Below are 12,064 nucleotides of genomic sequence, written 5' to 3' on the forward strand. Positions count from 1 at the left end.
GATAGGACCTTAAAAAAATTTCATATAATTGTTTGTGGTTACTATAAATACGTTCTGAATCTTGGTTTATTCCGGCATCTTAAAAATCATGCTTAGCACATTTTTTATGTTTCCTTTTAATTAGGTAATTGTTTCACATTAGTTAAGTGTGACTTCTTTTACGTTACACTAAGTAGTAATGAAGTGATTCACTTTTCTCTGAAACAGTATTTTATGAATAAGAAAAGAAGTGGCTTAATTTGGACAACAGGACTTAGTTGAAGTTGAGAGACTCGGTCACGTGATGAGTAGGCTGTGCCTTTGTGACTGACACAGAGGTAATCCAGCTGCAGGGAGTTCCTATTTTATCTGGCAAACGGAGTCCTATTTTTCTTGCTGCTCAGGCTTGAAGCTAATGTTGCTTTTCTTCCTCTGATAGTGTTGGGTCAGGTCACTGCTCAGTTTTCTTTTTCTTTACTAAAAAAAAAAAAAAAAAAGACCATTTGTAGGGGTAGGGCATGGGTTTACAGTACATGACCATTTTGTATTTCTCTAGGGGCTTTCTAGGTTTTCCCTCTCTTAGTTCTGGCCACTTAACCCTTTAGCGAAGTACATACACGTGCACAAGGTATGGCCTTGGCCACACCAGGTTGCTTTTGTGTGCTGATTGTAGAGTTCCCAGATTGTTTGTTTTTCCTGCCTTACCTGGGTAGAATTCTAGCTTACTTCCATTTAGGAAGAATGCCTAGCAAACTAGTCAGGGCTACATCCATCTATCATCTTGGGTAGTGCCACAGAGGAACAGATTGCATTTCTTCTTGGTTTATTACCATTGCTCTTAAGAAACCATTTGCTGTGAGTTCTTTGCACAGTGAGTTCCTGAGATCCCTGGCCTTGTTTGCCTAAATCTCAAACAGTTCCCTTAAAGCCTCCAAGGAAACCAGGGACAAGTGGATGACAGCATCAGCTTTTCTCAGCTCCAAATCTCAGGTAAGTGGAGTCCTCATTCCTGCCAGTATTGCCTTTTGCTCTTCCTTCCTCCTCCCCTCTGTCCGCATCCCTCTGGCCTCCCCTCCACCATCGTCACTGGGCAGTGGACTCACATGATCAACCATGCGTGACACTGTGATGGCAAGCTTCCAAAGAGAGACTGCTGGACTCTGGCTGCAGGGAATTCTGTCTACCAGGAGACTGCGTCCTGAGCTGGCACAGCGCATCAAGCTTCTTGAAGGATTCCTGTTCCCGTTGGGGCAGTGGACACTCCATGTATGTCCAATTCAGCATGTCTAGACAGGGAGCCCCGAGTCACTGTGTATCTCCATGGGCTACAGCCATGCTTAGAGTTCTCCTCAGTCCTCAGGGCAGCTAGATGGGGACCGAGGCAGAACCCCTGGCCCATCACTACCCTCCATGCTCAGCCTGCAGAGCACAAATCGTATCACTTTCTATGTAGTAGGAAAGCACCAGCATAGGTGGCTCTTTATGTTCTTTAACCTTCTCCTGAGTGCCTCCTTGGCATGGTGCCTCACAAAGTATTACACAATCAATATTTTTCAAATGACTGAATCTCGTCCAAACCCTTCCTTTTACAGGTGGGAAAGCTGGGCAGTTGAGAATGGAAGTGATTTGGTAGCTGTGGCCACGCACGTAGTGACTGGCGGTAGGGCATAGAAGCCAGGCTTCCTCAACCCCTGCGTTCTCCGGCCCTCCCGGGACTAGCTGGCTTTCCTCTCACTGGCACCAGTTGCTTCCCATGAACAGCAATTGACCCATTGTTCACACAGCAATGATGGGATGAGACACACTTTGGCAAGAGTTGGCAGGGCTCGGGATTTTCTATACATACTTCCTAGATTTAAAGCCCACACATCCATACACTGCCTGTAATTTCCTACAGAATGTTTTCTGAAAATTCCATTTTAGCCTCTGCCACAACTTTTTGAACTGAAGAGAAACAACTATGATTCTGGAGATGCCCTTAGGAAGTACACTGCCATCCTTGTGAGGGTGGCAACAGAAATTCTCGGCATGCTGTGTTTCTGTTTTGCACTGCATGTTTACAAGATGTCCCATAACTGGATACATGAGCCTGTACTGAGACCCCTGTGGCATTCAAACTCAAGCTTTTTTTTTTTTTTTTCCCTTTCATCTTTCATGCAGGCACCTAAGATTGATAGATGCTCCCATCCTTCCACCACATTTTATGATCTCTTACATTCATGATATACATTCCCATTGGGAGTTAAGGAGACCTGCCAAGGAGTAGAGGGAGGAACTTGGATATTTCATCTTAGCAATAAGGTTGAGTTGAAATAAATATCCTTGTATCAGATAGCAGCTAATTGTTGTGTACACTTTAAAATAGATGCTTCTTTAAAAAGTAAAATAAGAAATAGTTGTTTTTTATCTGAAGGCTTCTGAAGTTTGTATGTAGGGTGCTGATAAATTTTCTTAGGGATTAAATCATTACCTTCAGCAATTAAAAAGTAAAACTTGCAGATTTAGAGGTGGGGGGGTACCAAGTGTCACTACTGACATGGAAGGTGTCATGTTAGTTTAACCCACAACTATATGGCCAACTAATCTTTAAGAAAGCAGAAAAAAAATATCCAATGGGAAAAAAGTCTCTTCAACAAATGGAGTTGGGAAAACTGGACAGCAACATGCAGAAGAATGAAACTGGACCACTTTCTTTGACCATACACAAAAATAAATCCAAAATCAATGAAAGACCTAACTGTGAGACAGGAAACCATCAAAATCCAAGAGGAGAACACAGGCAGCAACCTGTTTGACCTAGGCTATAGCAACGTCTTACTAGACATGTTGCCAGAAGCAAGGGAAACAAAAGCAAAAATGAACTATTGGGACTTCATCAAGATAAAAAGCTTCTGCACAGCAAAGGAAACAACTAAAAGCCAGCCGATGTAATGGGAAAAGATATTTGCAAATGACATATCTGATAAAGGGTTAGTATCAAAAATTTATAAAGAACTTATCAAACTTAACACCCAAAAAACAAATGACCCAGTTAAGAAATGGGCGGAAGACATGAATAGACATTTTTCCAAAGAAGTCATCCAGATAGCTAACAGGCACATGAAAAGGTGCTAACATCACTCATCATCAGGGAAATACAAATCAAAACCATGATGAGATACCATGGCACACCTGTCAGAATGGCTAAAATTAACACCACAAGAAACAGGTGTTGGTGAGGATGCGGAGAAAGGAGAGCCTTCTTGGCACTGTTGCAAAGTGGTGCAGCCAGTACTCTGAAAAACAGTATGGAGTTTCCTCAGCAAGTTAAAAATAGAACTTCCCTACAATCCAGCAATTACACTACTAGGTATTTACCCAAAGAATACTAAAAGATTTGAGAGGGTACATGCACTCTGATGTTTATAGCAGTATTCCCAACAATAGGCAAACTATGGAAAGAGCCCAATTGTCCCTCAACTGATGGATGGATAAAGAAGATGTGGGGTGTATGTGTGTGTAATATATATATATATATATATATATATATATATATATATATATATATATATGTATATATATATATACATATATATATGTGTGTATGTATATGTATATATATGTATATATAATGGGATATTACTCAGCCATCAAAAAGAATGAAATCTTGGGGCATCTGGGTAGCTCAGTCAGTTGAGCATCCAACTTTTCATTTGGGCTCAGGTCATGATCTGGTGGTCATGGGATCAAGCCCCAAGTCAGGCTCTGTGCTGGCAGCCTGGAGCCTGCTTAGGATATTCTCTCTCTCTCTCTCTCTCTCTCTCTCTCTCTGTCCCTCTTCTTCCCCCCATTCTCTCTCACTCTCCCTTTCTCTGTCCCCCCCCCGACTCTCTCAAAATAAATAAATAGACATTAAAAAAAATGAAATTTGCAACAACATGGATGGAGCTAGAGTGTATTAATGCTAAGTGAAATAAGTCAGAGAAAGATACCATATGATTTCACTTATGTGGAATTTAAGAAACAAAACAAATGAACGTATGGGAAGGGGGGAAAAAGGGAAACAAACTGTAAGAGACTCTTAATAATAGAGAACAAACAGGGTTAATGGAGGGAAATTGGTGAGGAATGGGCTAGATGGGTGATGAGTATTAAGGGCACTTGTGATGAGCACTGGGTGTTGTATGTAAGTGATGAATCCCAGAATTCTGAAACCAATATTGCACTGTATGTTAACTAACTAGAACCAAAATAATTTTTTTTAAAGGAAGGATGTCCAATTATTTTACCCTAATTCATCAGCCTTTAAAAGTATGATGCTTTATTCCAGAAAGTATCCATGGAACATTTGGAGGTCCCATGGTTAAAATCACAGCAGACATGTCAATAAGGTGGTCATTTCACTTCCAACTTCCTGTCAATCCCAATTCAGGGTAGATTTGAAAGTTACCACCACCACCTCCCCACCCCTGGCAGGTGTTTCTAAGGCATGAGTTGTAGGGCCATTAGGGTCTCCACCTGCCGGGGTAATACCAGTAGTGGAGAGATGAAATCCCTCGCCTCACACCTCCTCCTGGGAAGAGCTCGTCCGGGGAGGAATGGGTTCAACACATGGCCACAGTTCCATAACAAAATCCAAGATACACCACCAGGAGCCTAGAATTGAGACAGCCAGAGCTGGTAGCAGTCTCTTCCTTACCTTGGAGCCCCTTAAAGAATAAGGGATGGCCTCACCTGAGTCACAGAAACTGTGGGCCTGGGATGCAGCAACTTGCTACAGCCTGTTGAGCACACTTGCCTTGACTCCTGATTCCTGTTCAATCTGTCCTCTGGTGTATCTGTCCCATAATGCATAAGTGATGAATGTGTTAACACACCCCCACAAAAGCGTGTGTGTGTGTGTATGTTATTACTAAAATAAAGCCTTAGATGAACAGAGATGAGATTTTGATCAAAGAATAGTGTTGGTCAGAAAACTGGCTCTCATGGAAGTAGGGCAGGCCTGCGTGCCTCTGCAGAGGTCAACTCTGATTGTGTGTCATGACGTGAGCAGGACTTCCGTGTTAGGGGCCTGAGGATTTATAGTAACCGGTTAGTCAGGTCTAGAAGGGGATGGGAAACTAAGGCAAAGAGGCAGTGGAGGGGCTGGTGCTCAGAAATGAGTGTTAGCTGGGAGATCTGTGGTGGGGGGAGAAGGGCAGGGTGTCCCGTCCTATTGGACACCCAGCCCGAACCCAGGACAGTAGTTGGGATTGCCTCTTGGGACGGCTTCTCCAAGGCATTCCTGTTCCAGTGGTGAGAATGCCCTTCCCCTCTGCTTCCTTCCCTTGGGAAGTCATGATTGGAGAGATTGTCCTGCAGTTCCTCTTTCCAAGGGGGAAACCGATTTGTAGGTTTGTCTCCACCTGCCATGTTGGAAGCCCCTGGAAGGCAGGGATCTCGCATTGGGCTTTGTGGCCCAACAAACAATGCCTGGCTGTAGTCATGGGGCCTTGTAGATGGTGAGGGAGGGAGGGAAGGAGGGAGTGGGTATAACAGCCCCTTGAAAGCTCTGTTATCAGGTAAGAAAATTGGAGGAGAATTAGTGTTAGATTTGCTCACATAGATTCCATTAAGCTACCATTTATTCTTTGTCGATTCTCACCAGCACCCTGTGAGGTAGGTACTTTGATCGTTTTCACAGCTGAAGAGGCTGAAGCTGGTTCTTCCCTACTCCAGTTTGCCTGCCAAGCTCTGCCAGGCCCTGGCCCACCCACCTCACCAGGATGCCTCCTCCCCAGGGATGCTTCCCAAGCCTCCAAACGGGCCTCACTCACCCTTCCCTGGGCTCCTCCAGACATCTGTATTGCCCCTGTTATCACAGATGCCACCCACTGTCTTGTTCATTGTGTGCACTTGTGTTCCTGAGGGTTCTTAATGTAGAACCTATGAAACCTAAGTGTGTGACATATTGTATGGGTGCACATGTGAGTTTTCTAGGGAAGAGGGTCTGGGGTACTGTCAAATTGTCAAAGGGCCCTGTCATCCCCTAGTGTCAACAAGTGGCACATTGACCCTGTGGTAGTTCCCGAGTGTGTTTCCCTGCCAGCCCAGTACCAAGGGCAGCTCCTCGACCCACCTCTGGGGCCCTGCCCATGTATTTGGCCTAAGTCCTGAGTACTCCGCGCTGAGCCAGGTGATGATGGCATACACCTCCTCCTGCCTCCTGGGCCCGGAGTTCCCACCTGACTGGGCTGGGGTGTGAGTCGGCTGCCTTGGTCCCCCATCCTCCCCCATCTTTCTTCTCATCTCCTCACTTAACTATTTCCACATGAGTCCTAAACCTCCATCTTCAGTGAGAAGGTCTTAGGGAGCAGAGAGTTTTGGGGCAAGAAGGGACCTGGGGGACCCCATGCTGTAATTTGGGGAAAGGAGAGGACGCTCTGACTAGAAGAGCCTGGAGAGCTTGCCCGTGGCCTCGCAGCAGATGATGGTGCCAGCCAGATGCTGGGCCCTTCTTGCTGGCCGTCCACTGTGCTTCCCTCCACCCAACATCTGCAGGCTCCCCAGTTACCTCAGAGAAAAACTCGGAGCTTCGAGGGGAACAACAGCAATGCTGACTCTCCCGGATGATGAGCCATGACATTACTGTCCTGAGAGGCCCTCAGAGGGTTACTGTGGCCAGAACAGGCTCTACTGTGGCCCATGGGTGGGGGTGCTGGCACTTTGGTTCACAGCCTTCAATTGCTTGCCTCATCCTTGAGCTAGGCTGGCTCCCCACAATGTATACCCCCGCATCACATCCTCTCCTGGGCACCTTTGTGAGTTAAGATAAAAGGGCTAGTATATAGGCTCCAGTGTGGAACATCTAAACCCTATATTATATGAGGATCCTGGCAATCCCTTTGAGAATTCTGTAGAAGCACTTACTCACCAAGCCTATAATTAAGTAAGTGGCTAGCTTCATGGAAATGCTTGATGTTTAGGAACTTATTACAGGGTTTCAAGAAACGAAAAGAAAAAAAAAAAAAAAAAACCTGACCTGAGATTAACTGATACTATTACTTCCTTCCCCATATAATAATTTTTAAAATTAAAAAGTGCTTTAATCACTTTGTTTTAATGGATAAAAATAAAATGCCTGCTTAGTAGTTTCTAACTCATCATCTCAATGATATAGAGGTTGAGATACTCCTCCAGTCGGACTGTGCCCCTGGAAAACTGTATGAGAAAGCTCCTTCCTGAGAAGAGTCCCTTGGTCTTCCTAACACAGTGGAACCCCAGTTGAGTTCTGCATGGGGGATCCCTTATGTAACATCCACAGACACCACCGCTGTTGTCTTTACTGAGCATGTTCACAAAGTCCCAGAAAAGTTGAGAAATCCAGTTGAGAACTGCTGACTCATTCAATCAATACATACATATTTATATATATTTTAGCACCTGTGCTGAGGGGCCAGCATAGTGCCAGCATTCAAGGAGCCAGCTGGTGATGGAGCCCAGGTGACAGATAAGAGATAATGGGGTGGGGATTGCAGGAGAGGAAGAAGCAGGGCTGGTGTGGGGAGGCCAGGCTGTGTGGAAATCAGGTAGGGCTGTGCTTGCCCAAGGACTTCCATGTTTTAAATTCAAACTGTACACCATTCCTGGAGTGTGGAATTATGGTACTCCACTGTATACCTTGAGTGAGAATCAGAATCCCCCAGAGGGCTTGTTAAAATATCACTGAACTCCACTCCCAGAGTTTCTGATGCAGCAAGTCTGGGGCAGGGGGAAACTCAAGAATCTGCATTTCCAATGAGTGCCCAGGTGATGCTGATGCTGCTGGTCAGCAGACGACACTTAGAACCACCACAGACAGGTATTACCTCAGGCTTTTGCATGACAAAAGGGAGAAAAGATAACAATCCAACAGTTAGTATGAGATGTTATAGAAACCACCTTCCTACTTGTCCATGAGTTGTGAATAAAGTAGATCTAGTGATTCTCAGAAACCACAGGTAAAATGAGTCCCCTTTATGGGCCAGCCTGAATGGTTCTATATGTATTGTGTTAACAAAGAATAAAAATCTCCCCCCTTACAAGCTGACTGTACGTCTGGTCCTTTATGTCTCCAATTATCTTTTGCAACTACTTAATTTAAGTTGGGCACAGACAAAACCAGTAGCCTGTAGTTCTGCTATCCTTCTGTTTTTGTTCTTCAGCCTAGTTAAGCAGCCTGTAAATAATATGGCTGCCAAACATTGGTAATGACAGTCGTAGCCTGCTCTGTGGTGGGGGAGACCGTGACTCTAGCTGCTTCAGCCAGCATGTGCTTTGGCTCTACCCACGAGGCGAGCTGCCAATGGCGAGTCCCAAAGATGGAAAGAAGCATCAGCAGGGATGCCCCAAGCCAGGTTGGGCTGGGGGCAGCCTGAGCTCCCCACAGTAGCCTGAGGAAACTATTGCACCCACAAATCCTTTCCTAGCCCCGGGATGCAGCGTGGGCTTCTTGGAGACTAAGTTGGTATTACCCATTTTAAGACATACACACACACACAAAATCATCAGGAAATGAGTATAGCTTTGCACGGGCTGCTGCTACTGCTGGTTCAGGAGCCACTCTGAGAGCCACCAAAATGGACTCATCTCTGTATGGAATCTACCTGCTAAAAACAAAGAATTCATGGTGTTCCCTCCTCCCTACCATGTCGTGTTTTTTTTTTAACAGTTTAGTTGAATTTGTAATTGTTATACAAAAAGCTTTACGTATTTAATGTGTACAATCTGATGAGTTTGATTGTTCCCATTGGAAAGTTGGAAAAACAGACAACTTGAAGGAAAGGCAGTGTTCAGAGTTTGTCCTCGTGGTGCAAGAAGCTGCTACATGCAACTTGGGACTTGGGAGAAGTAATGAGTGTCACTCTCAAGGTTCCAGTCTCAAGGGGCAGGGGGCCTGAGGGGGTAGGAAAGCAGGTTGAGACACATGTAGCAAAGACAATAGTGGTGTTCCCAAAAGTTCTGAGGGAACTTCCCAAGGGACGCTTTGCCTACCCCTTGCCCCAAAGCCTGGCCCCAGTGGGTCTTGGGACAGTGGCTGCAGGTGACTTGTCCTGCCCATCAGCCATGTAGCCTCTGCCTGATGATGATGCAGCCTGTGTAAATGTGAGGTAGAATGGGGGCTGGAAGTCCTTCATCAGGCAGAGGTGCTTAATAAAATATTCAGGGTCTCTGATGCCTTGGAAGGATTTCAGCAGGTCTATTCTCCAAACCCTGTATCTCCTGTTTGCCTAACTAAGTATTTTTCTAAAGGAAAGTGCAGCTGAATCCCTGGCCTCCTGGTCCAGGACAGACAATCCTGTCCTGCTATTATATTGGTTTTACTTGTCTGGTTTTGGTTGGGAGACCAAGTGAATATGACAAAACTTAGATGTGCAAAGTTTAAACTTTTTGTGTTTATTTTTAAGAGAGAGAAAGAGAGCATGAGCAGGGGAAGGCAGAGCGAGAATGGGAGACACAGAATCCGAAGCAAGCTCCAGGCTCTGAGTTGTCAGCATACAACCCAACACGGGGCCTGAAGCCACGAACTACAAGATCATGACCTGAGCCGAAGTCGGACCTCAACTGACTGAGCCACCCAGGAGCCCCTGGATGTGCAAATGTATTTTCACATTGCAAATATTGTGTTATATTTTCCCCCAAAACACAAAGGAAAATTGTCTTCTTGCCAGCTTGATTGTACGTTCTGTGTGGGCTGGCCCTGGTTTTTCCTCAGTTCTTGGATTCCAACACAGAGCTTGACACATAGCAGGCATCCATTCATGTTTTAGCCTATTGAGTTGAGGAAACACTCTTAGCATTCATTGGTTAACACAGTTACTAACGTGGCGTGGTTTCTTTCTTTTACACACTTGTATCCAGGGCCTCCTGAATACAGTGCACTGCAGTCAGCCCTCAGTAACCCAAGAGGAATGGGATCAGGAACCTACCTTCGAATGTTTAGGTCCTTGGAGAGAAGAGATGGTGAATGAAAATTACTAACGCGATGGAAAATAGGAAGGACCCTGAAGAACAAGAGATAAAGGGCTGCTGCAGAACACCCTGAATTGTAGCTCCCGAGATCCAGCTCCCCATTCTTTCTGATTAGCTTGCTAGAGATAGAAAGATCCATGACTTGGGACTCACACGGCCTGGGCTTATCTGGCTTTGCTGGTAACTGGCAGTGTGACTCTGGACAAGTCATTTGCCAAGGATTAGAGGAGATGCGCTAAGGGCTCCTTGACCTGCCATACTGTATGATTCTAAGTTACAGAAAGACAGGAGGGGAAAGAATGGACACCTAGAGCAGCAAACCAAGCTGTGAGCCCCAGCCGTGTTGTTTGTTTAATATACTCCCCTCCCCACCCACCCATCCCATTACCGCAGCTTATTAGAGGTGGTTTATGAAAAGACTGGAATCCATGCTCCGGGGTCTGCACTGCTCTGGCAGAGGGTTTAGCACCATAAAACTCACTTTGTAAAAGTGCAGCAGCTGTGATAAATAAGCTTAAGCCTCAGTAATCACTTTTTCACTTTTACCAATTACGCTAGGCTGCTTTGTGACAGAAGTTAATGCCAAGTAAGAATTTTAAAGAAGCCTCATTTTCCTTGTCTAATTAAATTAAGTACTTGAAAGGTGATTCACATGTTGATTTTCCCCCCATTAGTCAACTGAAAATTACAGGGTCTTTTAGGAGTTGAAGCCACGTGATTCGCAGGCTCAGCCTCTAGGGTCAGGGAGCCCTCACCCCTGGACGCTCTCCTGCCGGCATCCCACCTACCCATGTTTTGTGTGCAGCTGTCCATGGTGGGGCTCTTGGGCCAGCACTGCCCAGGAGAATTTAGGGAGGGCATGCCTGTTTGTTCTCTAATCCTTCCACAAAATTCTGCACAGGATGCCTTTGTTTCCAAGGTTTTGATATTCCCAACATGCAACAGGTCTTTCCAGGGTGAGGAACAAGGACCGCTTCCTCTTCTTTTTTGTTCTAAACCGGCGACAGAATTCACCTGGATTGAGAGATCATTGTGTCAGCATTGCTCAACTTCCTTCAAGGTGAAGATCTGGATTGTTTAAATGCCAGTAGCTCCCGACACCATTTCAACAATGCAGCCAGGATGCTGTACTTTGAAACTTGCAATACTTTTTCTTCCTTATTTTCTGTTTTTACTCATTCTGCCTCTTGTTTCTGAGGTAGCACACAGGTGCATCAGAAGCAGTAACATATTCTATGCATGTATTTCCTTGGACACAGAGAGGCCCTGGGGAGCATCAGGGAGCCTGGCTGATGGCATTGAGTGTGAGCGAACGTGCTTTGCCCACATGTAAGAAGGATCATCACCTCTAAAGTGACTATGTCTGGTGTAGGTGTCCTGACTGGGTCAAACTGTTCACCATTGTTCATGGCTCATTCCAGGTCTTCCCTCTGATACACAGAATCATTGTGTGCATACTTTGAAAAGTCTTTGTTATTTCAAAATGAGTATATACTCTTAAAATGCAAACAATAAACCAATATTAAGTAAAAAATGAAAGCCCTTGTTTTTCCCTCTCAACATTAATCATGTAGTGTGGATTCTTCCAAGACTTTGTGCATTTAGTTTTACCAAATAATCTCTCTGCAGATGCCTTCTCTCTATTCATGGAAACTCTTTCCTGTTACCATGTGTAACTATGCCTAATTCTTGTTAATGGCTAAATAAATTCCACATTCATTTTTTTTCTTCCAACCAATGTGTATCAAGCAACTTCCATGTATCAGGTACTTTAGGAGTTGGGGAGATAGCAGAAACTAGTTCTTTTATGTGTCCATTTCTTACTCAATTCTTTCTTGAATCTAAAGTATACACCCTGCTTCCTAACTACTATCTCATCAAGGGTTTTATTTTCCCAGGTTGAAATTTGCTTGACATATATTTGTTTACTGTCTGTCTACATTAAAGTTTAAACTGAAATTGATGACACTTCCTGTCTTGTTCGCCAATATATCCCAGTGCTAAAACAGTATTTGACATATACCAGTAGTTCAAAACCTACAGATGCTGTGCCTAGCTGGATGGACAGGTGGATGGACAGATGATTCTTATATCTACCATGGATAAAGGGAGGAAG

This window comes from Leopardus geoffroyi, chromosome B3 (assembly GCF_018350155.1).
Source record: "Leopardus geoffroyi isolate Oge1 chromosome B3, O.geoffroyi_Oge1_pat1.0, whole genome shotgun sequence".
Taxonomy (NCBI): Eukaryota; Metazoa; Chordata; class Mammalia; order Carnivora; family Felidae; genus Leopardus; species Leopardus geoffroyi.